Here is a 10,446-nt window from a genome sequence, read left to right as displayed (position 1 = left end):
TCTCACCTGGCAGGTGAGACGGGCTGAGGGCAGCGGCTGCCTATCAAGTGCAGCGCGCCGTGTCGAGACACGAAGACACACCCACCATTTTTTTTTTTTTTTTTTTTTTTTTTTTTTTTAAAGAGAGGGAGAGGGAGAGCAGTAACACTCCTCTGCATGCTCGTTTCTGTCTATCCAGATCTGTATCGGAATGTAAATCCTCCTGAGACAGAAAATTAAAAACGTGCTTCCTCCACGCTCTTTGACATAAAAGAAAAAAAAAAGAGAGAGAGAGAGAAAAAAAACTCTAGTCATCTTTAACTTTTAAAAGTCCCTCCCCCCCCTCCCTTGGCCCTGTCAGCCTGCATGATGAAGCCCAGGGGCACATCTTCAGGAAAAACCGGTAGAGGTGGTCAGATAACTATTTCTTATGACTTTAAACGGATCCAGCCCTGCCACAAGAGCCGAGGCAAGCCGACTTTCAGCTGTCAGGGAATCATTGCAGGCAGTTCCACAGTGAGATGTGAAATTGAAATAGGAAAATCAGAGAATATGGCGTCTAATAGGCTCCCCGTCTGTGCCAGATTTAAGCTTACAAGTCGTTTAACCACCACATTTCCTGAGCACTTCATAGCTGCACTAATCCTCTCTCCCTGTGTCAGGTATTGATCCTGCACTCACTGGGTTGCATCAGCACAGCTGCCACTCCTTCGCCCACAAACTGTCTCTTCACAAGTGATCACTGCTTATAATAGCAGATTTTTTAGCAGATAAACTCGAATGTATCCACTTTGCATTTGCAGAATACAGCACATAATCCAACATGAGCCTGCAGAGAATAGCCTTAAGTCAGTCCACTTGATGCAGTCACACCTAAGTGAGAGATCATTATCCTGCTCACATATGTACGCATTAAGGTCGTGTTATCTCTTATTCATCCACACGGCTTCAGATCTTCACACATGATCCTGATAAAGCGAAGACTCTCACAGTCTCTGGGGAGCCTCGCACATGCTTTAAAGGTTAAACCGCGGCTGCCGAGGGTGACAGCTCCTGAACGCTGGCATGTGGACAAGAGCAAACATTCTCATCGTGAGGTGTAAAAATTAGACAGGCCGTTTGGCCAGGGGCACTCCTCTGCTCTGCCTGTAGCAGGAATGACACCCAACTGGTTTGCAGCACCACCTAGGCCCATCTGTGCAGGGAGTCACCCATGTAGGCATGCCAAGGCAATCCACAGGTGCGTTGTCTAAGCTTGCACAAAAAGAGCGAGTACTACTGAATTTATTTTAGGATACTGATACACTTGAACAATTGCAGGTAAAACACGAAGCATTAACACAGGAGCGTTACACTGACCTTCAATTACAGAGCTCAGTGTATTCACATTAAAGTTCACTGCTGGGTTTCTTGACTTTCAGTTGTCTACAGGTGTGTTACTACATTTTGACATGTGACAGTAGGGAAAGCACAGGTGGAAAATATATATACATATTTTTTAAAAACAATTGGCTGAATTCCACTCGGCTGCTTCAGGTTCAGGGTCCTGGTGTCTTGCATGCTGACTCACTGTCACACTGACATGATTTGTGTCTGTGTCATTGTTATTAGTAACACATCTTCTTTTCTAACTAAGTCAGAAAATCTGCTGTGACAAGTAAAGATGCCTCCTCCTACAGAAGCTTCTGAATCATTTTACAATAAGCAGCATGTTCCGGGTCCTTGCTTGGCAGCGATTACGTACCACACAGGTTTGACAAGACTAACTTTAAAAAAAAAAAAAAAAAGATTGTAAAGTAATGATAGCAGAGCATAATGAGCAGTGATGGAACGTAAATGCATACATTTATTCAAGTACTGTGCTTAAAGGTCCAGTTTTTCAAGAAAGTAGATTTTTTTGAGTCCCAACTCATCAAATACCAGCGCTTTGGGATTGTAGGTTGCGTCGGCCGTCATCTCATCAGTATCTGATGGGTTGGGAATATTTTCCATTATCTGCTACTTCATACTTCCACTGCATTTTGGAGGCATTTACAATATTAATGAGGTAAATTTACAAACTCAGAAATATTTATTTTATTAAACAAGCTGTTCTCAGAGGAAAATAAGGTCCCCAGAACACTGTTTGAAGCTAGAAAGGTGGCAGGGTCCGCCACATATAAAAACAGGTAAAACTATATGAAATTGAGTTGTCCTTTGACAGTTTGGTTAATTATTTTGTTTAGGTATAAATACATTTTAAAAAACAAAACATTAATGAAGATCTTTCTCCTCTGATTAAAATTTCCTCCCCAAAACTACATAGTGCACCTTTAAGGAGTCCATCTACTGTATATGCAGCACCAGTGATTTCAATGGAAGTGTGTTTGGGGGGGCAGCACCGAGCTGCTGAATAGCTGTTTTTGGACATGTTGCGTTGCCTTTATTGAAAAAACAGAAAAGCTGTGTCACACAGAATGAATCCTGATTACTGGTGCTTGCCGTGGCCCTGACAGCATTTTCTTCTCCCACTGAGGAGATTGCCTACCCTCTGGGGAGTTTGTAGGTTAGTTTAAACATTCTTTCAGTGAAAGATCTGTATCAGTGCCTGTCTGAAGCAAGTGGAATCCCGGCCAGCAAGCATGCTAAATGTTGAACTACTTACAGAATGTCCAGAAGTCCACAAACACAACTTGCCCTGTCGTATTTTGACCTTCCTCACAGCAGCCAGGCAGTGTGACTTTGCAGGGAAAGCACAGGTATCATGGACTGCATGTACACCTTGAAACACCTAAATGACCACAAACAGCCATTGTTAATGATATAAGTGACAGCTGGTTTAGACCAGTCAAAACTTCGTTTCGTGAGAGAGACTTCCTGGGTGTCAGTCTTTAGTCCTCCCAGATGCCAACTGAGGCCACAGGGTGTTGTGACACTCATTGCCTTATCATGTGAAATCAGTGTTCGGTGAGAATGACTTAATACAATATCAAGAACTCTGATCCAAGGATTAGACTTACAGTCAAAGCCTTTTTTTTACACTATTTTAACTGCAGTCAGTTGTTCAGTGCCAGCAGGTCTGTAGTTGTGTATTGGGCTGTTACACTTTAATTTTCCAACTTTCATTTTGTACAGTGGTTTGGTAATGCAGTTTAAGTGCTGCAAATAAGCCAAGGTGAATAAATTCTACAAGATAAATGAATTAATAGGCGTTTACAGCTTTCTGTAATCCTGCAGGTCAATGACTCTACTGAGATTTTCTGATCTTCAGCGCTACAAAGACTCCACAGTCGGGATCAGGGACTGTAGCAGGCGTCTCTCCGTGTCCTCAGTGTCCCCTGCCTCTGCTGGTTGTCCTGCTCACAGGAGCCACTAGATGGCACCTCCCTCACGTATTAACCAGTGTGAGAGGCCTCTCCACCAGCACCTTGCTACTTGAGAAAATGTGTTTGTTTTTTCCTTCCTCTGTTTTGTTTGGTCAGCGCTGAGGGAGCCTGTTGATAATCCTGTCATGATGTAGCATTAGCAGGTGCTGTCCCCTCTCAGAGGTTGTGTTTACTTTTGTGCAGTGTAAAACAGTCCAGTCTCTTGTCGCAGACTTGAGTCATTAAGGCGGGACATTATGGAAAGGCACATCCCTGATGAAAAAAACAGCACAGACCAGCATGATTTCCGTGCTGGTCTGTGCTGGTTAGTGCTGGTTTGCTGCTGGTTTAGCAGGTGGACCAGCATGATGAAGCTGGTGATGGCATGCTGGTCACCAGAATCCCATGATCCAGCATGGGATGCTGGCACCTGTGTCTGATTCCTGTTCAGTCCGCCTCTTGATTTGCCACACCTGTCAGGTGGATGGCTTATCTTATTGGATTTTAACAAATGTGTGCTCAACATCTGAAAGAGGTAATTATTTTGTGTACATACAAAAGAAAAATTTTATAAAATTGTTTACTTGTGAGAGAAACGGGAGCAACAAACAACGTGTTGCATTATATGTGGTATATTTAGTGCAGTATTTACAGTTTGTTTCGGTTGCCCTCAAATTACCCCAAAACCTTGAAGTTTTGAAGCTTGTGTTTAATAAATTTGGTGTACTGTGACAACCTCACTGACTCTGTGTCCTCTTTTGGACTTTCACAGCCAACTTCACTCCTCCTCATACACAACATGAAATAAGTTGTTGACACATCCCATGCTGGTCACCAGCTATGCTGGTCTATGCTGGTTTTTCCAGCAGGGATGACTTTAACCTACTTTCGATTCCGTCCTCTCCACTCAGCCACGCAACTTAAATAAATATTGGAGCATAATTGGCTCTAAATGGCTTGAAACTATTCCCAGAACTGAGATTATACTTTACAGTAGCTCCTCCTCCATGTCGGCTTCTACTAATTGTGTGATGATGGAGAACATTAGACAGCACTTACAGGCTGACAGACTTCACATACAGGAAGTCACACACAGCCAGCTGGCACAGAGATCCTTTTCCCCTGGTGCTGGGAAAAGTCATTTTAACAGTGAATTATGATGGCGACTTGTATTAACTGTAAACTAGAGAGGAGCTTGTCTAATTAACCTCATAATATACCTGTAGTCTGTGTGTGATACATTTTTGGAGCTCTTGGATTATCAATGAATTAGAGAGCGTGATTATTTATTTGCACATTATGAGAACTGCATGTTGAACAAGATGTCAAGAAGTTGAACTCGCACCTGGTGACTTTGTGATCTCTTACAGGAGCCCCGTACCGGCTGATATACCTGACATTTAAAGCCCAACAGTTGTCATTAAGAATCTTTCAAGTCAATTTTGACATGGTCTGAGACCAGGACTGGGACACTGCCTCCAAGACTAACGGAGGTCCGTTTGGCGACAGGGAATGCCGAGGAAACTCCCAGAATAACCTCGGCTCTGAGTTACCTATCGTCAAACAAGGCGTCTTACATTTGATGACATCTTAATGACAAATCCAGATTTTATGACTGTAGTTGAAATCAAGGAATGTATTCACGCCACTGTTCTTAAATGCATTTGACAGTGTAGCAGCACTTCATGGCATTCAAATGACTAGACAACACAATCGCCGGAAAAAAATGTTCACTAGGTATGTTCCTCCAAAACCAAAGTCCAAAACTTTAATTACCTGTATGCTCAAAATTAACATTGTATTGTTTTGGTTTAGGTACATTTTTCTATTTTTCTCTTGTCAGTATGCTGTATTATACTCTGCTTAGGTTTGGGCACTAAAAACCACTTGGTTAGGGTTAGGAAAACATCAAGGTTTGGCTCAAAATAGCTGGTTTGGTGGCCACAGAAGATAGATATGGTCCAACTACCTGAAAAAAATATATGACCTGAAATGTCACAACAGACTCGGGTCTCTCATTTGGCATCCTAGTTTGTATAACGCCACCTCTTTTCCGTCCACACAAGGACATTATCCTGATGTGAAAGTCCGCTAATAAGCATGTACCATTACTGAAAGTTGTAAACTGATTTTTAGTAAGTCAAGCTTAAATCTCCAGAACGTCAATTTTGTAAGAGGGATATACAGGGAATTGGAGGTCTTGCAACAGACCTGAGGCATCTCACTGGTTTGGTCGCTTGTGAAAATACAAGAAACCATACATATTAGAGAGAATAACAAAAAGGATGTTGAAATCTGCAGCTCAGTGCCTAAAAATTTGCCTGAAAGACTGCAGTAATGCTGGTACCCCACCATAAGACAAAACAGTGGCCACAAAGCTTCAGTAGAAAACAATTAAAAGTTCACAGCTGATCTCAAAGGACTGCAGTTTCTTGAGGAAAACAACGTGCCGTTTTAAATACCACATATAGACTTTCTGGCTATTTCATATTCCACATCCACATACAAGCCCAGACATGTGTTTGTGATAGGAAACAATCTCAACCTGCTGTTTTTTGATAAACCACCTCCCTCCTTGTTTTGGAGGGTCAGTCTTTGTGTGTGTGATAATGTTTTGTTATTTTCCCCTAAGTGACCTACAGTCAGTTCTTCCAAATTTAAGTGTCATAATGGTTTGTTTTGGGTTTTTTTTTGTTTCGATTTGCTCTAAAGTTGTTTCCTTTATCCATTAAGTGAGTCAAGAACATGACACCGTTCTGATAATAACTAATCTAAAGTAATGCCAAGCAGGAGCAATGCTAGCTATGATCATAACCTTAGCTTAGCCTGTTAGCAGTGTGTGTGCGTGTGCAAGTGTGTGTCACAGTGGATTGACTCCCACGTGTCCTCATTTAGGGCAGATAGACTCTGACCCTACATGACTGTCGATAGGGAGTGGGTGTATCAGCTGAGCAGGCATCAGCATCACAGTCACGCTGACCCCTCCTCTGTTTTGAATCACCCAAGAAAATAAAAAAGTGTCCTACCTAATTTGTACATCCCCATACACTCTTCTTCCTCTTTTTGCAAACACGTCATTTCTATTCTGAGGATCACAGGAATCGTTTTTTTTTTGTTGTTTTTTTGGGTGACTAAAAGGGAAGTGCAAAGGCCTAATTTAATTTTAGTTGCAAAATGGGAAGAAAAAAAAACGACATACAATGCCCACGGAGGCAAAAAATGATTCACTGTCATGATGAAAGTTTTGTGTTGTTTTATTAGCACTATAAAGCGTCAAGCAAGAGCTCACATTTTGGTTACATTGTCCGTCCTGCCAGGAACAAACAAAGTAACACAAGCCAAATATCAAAACTAAAACATTAAGGTTGGGGTTGGTGAGGTTGTGGAAAAACTGGAGAGGCTGAGCCGACTGCTCTGTAGCTCCTTGCAGGCCAGCAGTGAGATACATTAGTGTCTAGTTTCTCACGTTCCACAAGCTCAATTAAGTTAAGAGTAAAACAGTATGACAGGCAACAGGTTGGAGAGAGAACGGATGTCAGAAATTTTGGTTGGCTGACGCAGGCGCTAGCACAGTTGAATCAAGGCCACGAGTCGATTCCTCAGCATCATTTTTTCCTCACTGTGTGGGAAGTGGCAACGCCTACATACATAGATTACCTGCAGTTCTCTCTGAAAAATGGACAAGCCATACTGTCCACGTCTTCTGCCTTGTTAGCATTGTTGCTAATACCTACCTCAGAGCTTTCAAAGTAGCCTTTTTTGACATTTGTCAATAGCCAGGACGGTCTGCAGGGGCCGACAGGCTGTCTTTAAATGGCTTCACAATCAAACCGTACAGTGTGAGCACATTAAGCTCTGGCTTAACATGGCAGACGATTTACTCGTACAGTATGAGTTTTAAAATCCTTAAGTGTATGCCCAGCTTTAGCTTCCATGGTCAGATAAATACATGAATAAACGGAATACCTCAGCACCTCGGTCCAAAAAGGCTGCCTAGCTCAACAGTTGTTTCCTACCGCTGTAGGCGTGTGATTTGTGCTAACATTAGCCGCTGAACACATCTGTTGTTGTTGCAGCGGCTCTGTTATTTGCTCAGAAGCTGTGTGCTTTGTGCTAATATTAGCCGCTTTACAAGACTGTTGTTGCAGCAGCATCTCTGTTCTTTGTTTAGGGGATGTGTGCTTTGTGCTAACATTAGCTGCTTAACAAGTCTGTTGTTGTTGCAGCAGCGGCTCTGTTCTTTGTTGAGGGACTGTGCGATTTGTACTACAAAGGTAGCTGTTGAACAACTGGGCTGTTGTCATGGCTAACTCTATCCAGCTAGTGTCACAATGTGTATTACTCACATGTATAAAATAAAACAAAACAACAAACGTTATTATTATGTACGTAAACAACAAACATGGCTTTTGTTAGTAGCCCTCTCACCATTGTCAAGCTAGCATATTATCATTTCGAGATGATTTGACTTCACTTTCTCCTCCATTCTGCGTGACTTGCTTGCGAATAGCAATAATAATATATCCCCCCCAGCCCTCCAGAGTGCAGGCAAGCAGGCAGCTTGATAGGAAGCATATTCAATCATTTGTTTTATTGATTGCAGGGGCTGTTAAGATATTTAGGATAACCACCCTTGCTTAAATCGTGTAAACATAAAAACAACACAAAAAGTTGTCACTGACACAACGCAAACCTGTTGATCAGCACATACACAGATTGTTTTACCATTATTATTACACCATTATTGTTTCTCAGAGAGTGGGGTGTGACACAGTTGTTACACATGTAAAGGAGTGTGTTGCAGTTAAATAGGAAGCACAGCTGATTTACAAACAGCATGTTCATGTGGGAGGACAGTCTACTGGAAAAAGAGATGTGACGTGATCTTAAGTTCTCCTTAACACATTCCTCTGGCTCCAAGCAGACTGTAAGAGGAAGTCTGTTTCTATTCTGACAGCAGCCACAGGATTTGATGAAATTTTTACTATATTTTCTAAATGCAATTTTGTAACTGACCATCTGGTTCAACAGGAATTCCCTGGAAAGAAAGCTTGACCCGCGCAGACCTCTGAAGTGATATGAAACAATGGGAGTGAAAAAGTAAATGCTTGTGAGGGAGGAATACAAAACGATCTGCCTTAGGCTTATTCAGATGGGGGCTATGACTTTAATTACCATGCAATGTTTTGATGAAGACCTATTTCCGGAAAAGGGTGGACACTGATCCAGTGTTCAGTGTTTACAAACTGGCATCCCTTTTACCAAATATGGTCAAATAATTTGGTAATTGTCTGGGTTAAATGAAGACTGTTTATTCACATAAACACAAGCTTGTTGCCGTTAATTGCTGAGGAAAGGAAGGACAATTGAGCATGTGATCCTTTGGGAGAAATGCCTCTCCTTTTACTGATGTTTTTGTCATTCTTGTTTCATTTTCGTTTGCCGCTGCCGTTACATCTAAATTAACACTCAATATGCAAAGAAAGACACTGTTGCGCCGTACTCTGACGGATGATTTTTATTCGGTATAGCAAAGATTTGACGTCATATCACAGCCACAGATCAAAGTGAGTCAAGCGAGCGCGTTTGCAGCCGCCTTGAAGAACAGAGCTGTGATGATTAAAGCTTCCGATTCTGTACGTTCTCTCCATTCGCTGCAAAGCCATGTTTACATTCCTGCAGACCACCGACCAAAGTGTGTTTTCTCAAAATGTGACTTGCTAACCATTGTTACATAATCCCCCTGTAGTATTCTTGGTGGAACTAATGATGCTTTTATAAAATGATGGGGACAAAATTGGTCATTTCAGCGCCTATGCACATGCCCCATGCTCAGCGCTCGGCTGTTAGAGACGTGGAACGCTCTTATCTCTCAACTTGAAGTCATTTTTCTGTCTGCCCATTACTGACCTGATTACGGCAACAACTGCATATTGTTTGGATTAATGCATCCTGTGGGTGTAACTCGACAGTATTACGTGAACTCCCATAATCCCATGCTACATGAGTCTTTTGTTTTGATTTGACAGAGAGACCCATGGTGGCAGAAATTACATACTGTGCCTTTAAGAAAGTTGTATTTTGGCTCTGGGAAACTAGAAGAGTGAGCTCGCAGCCTCAGTTCATTTTGTTTATGTTGTATATTCTTAACTGTCTTAACTGTTTTCATAATGTATTTGTTATACAGCTTTGGTGGCAACATGGATTAACACTGCCGTTAGATCAAGAACTACAATTGGAATAATTATTTTAGGGATCATTATCGGCACTGGATGATGACTAGTAGCTCAACTTATCAAATAGATTTGGTGGAGAGGAAGCGTATGTAGCAGAAAATGGAAATACTCAAGTAAAGTACCTGGAAACTGTACTTAAGAAAAGCACTCCTGTGAGTTGTTTTTAGGTTAATTTCACCATTGGTTGTTGGAAATTGTGTCTAAAAAATTTTTGTTTTTACTGCAAATGCAAATCGGTCCAAAATATCGGTGTTCAGTCTCCTTGTTTTCTAATAATCGTGCAATAATGCTGAAAAAGCCACATATCGATCGACCCCCTAACTTTGCACTAAAAGCACATTTGTTACTGACAATACAGGACAGAACAGTAGTCCATGGATTAAGATGATGTCTTGGAGCCTGGTGTTGGAAAAAAAAAAAAAAAAAACTCAAATAGGAGAGGTAAAGTTGAGGTCCCTTATAAGATGTGGATGCCCTTCCCCCATATCATGATTGACTTGAGGATGTAAGATGCCTGTGATTGGATAATTGTGCTTTTAGTCTCAGTCTGGTTTTACCTGTGAATTTCAGCTCGAGTTGACTCAGCTGTAAACAATAACTAGGTTCTAAGAGATGAATGAATTTCATATTTATATTATATATCTATTATGGTTTATTATGATTTGCTTATTTAACCTAATTGTCCGTGTGTGTATGCGTGCACAATATAATATTATCACATAATTATTAAGAAATGATCATATTTCTATGGTATTGCTCTTTTTCTTTTTTAATGGTCTGTACTGACCGTAAGTTGTTATTCGCTCATGATAAGACGTCCTTCTTCCCATCATCCTCCGCAGGTGGAGTACAGACCTCACATGCGTCACGCGCCTTTAAATAGAGGC

This window comes from Acanthopagrus latus, chromosome 11 (assembly GCF_904848185.1).
Source record: "Acanthopagrus latus isolate v.2019 chromosome 11, fAcaLat1.1, whole genome shotgun sequence".
In the NCBI taxonomy this organism is placed as follows: domain Eukaryota; kingdom Metazoa; phylum Chordata; class Actinopteri; order Spariformes; family Sparidae; genus Acanthopagrus; species Acanthopagrus latus.
Note: the sequence above shows the minus strand (reverse complement) of the source record.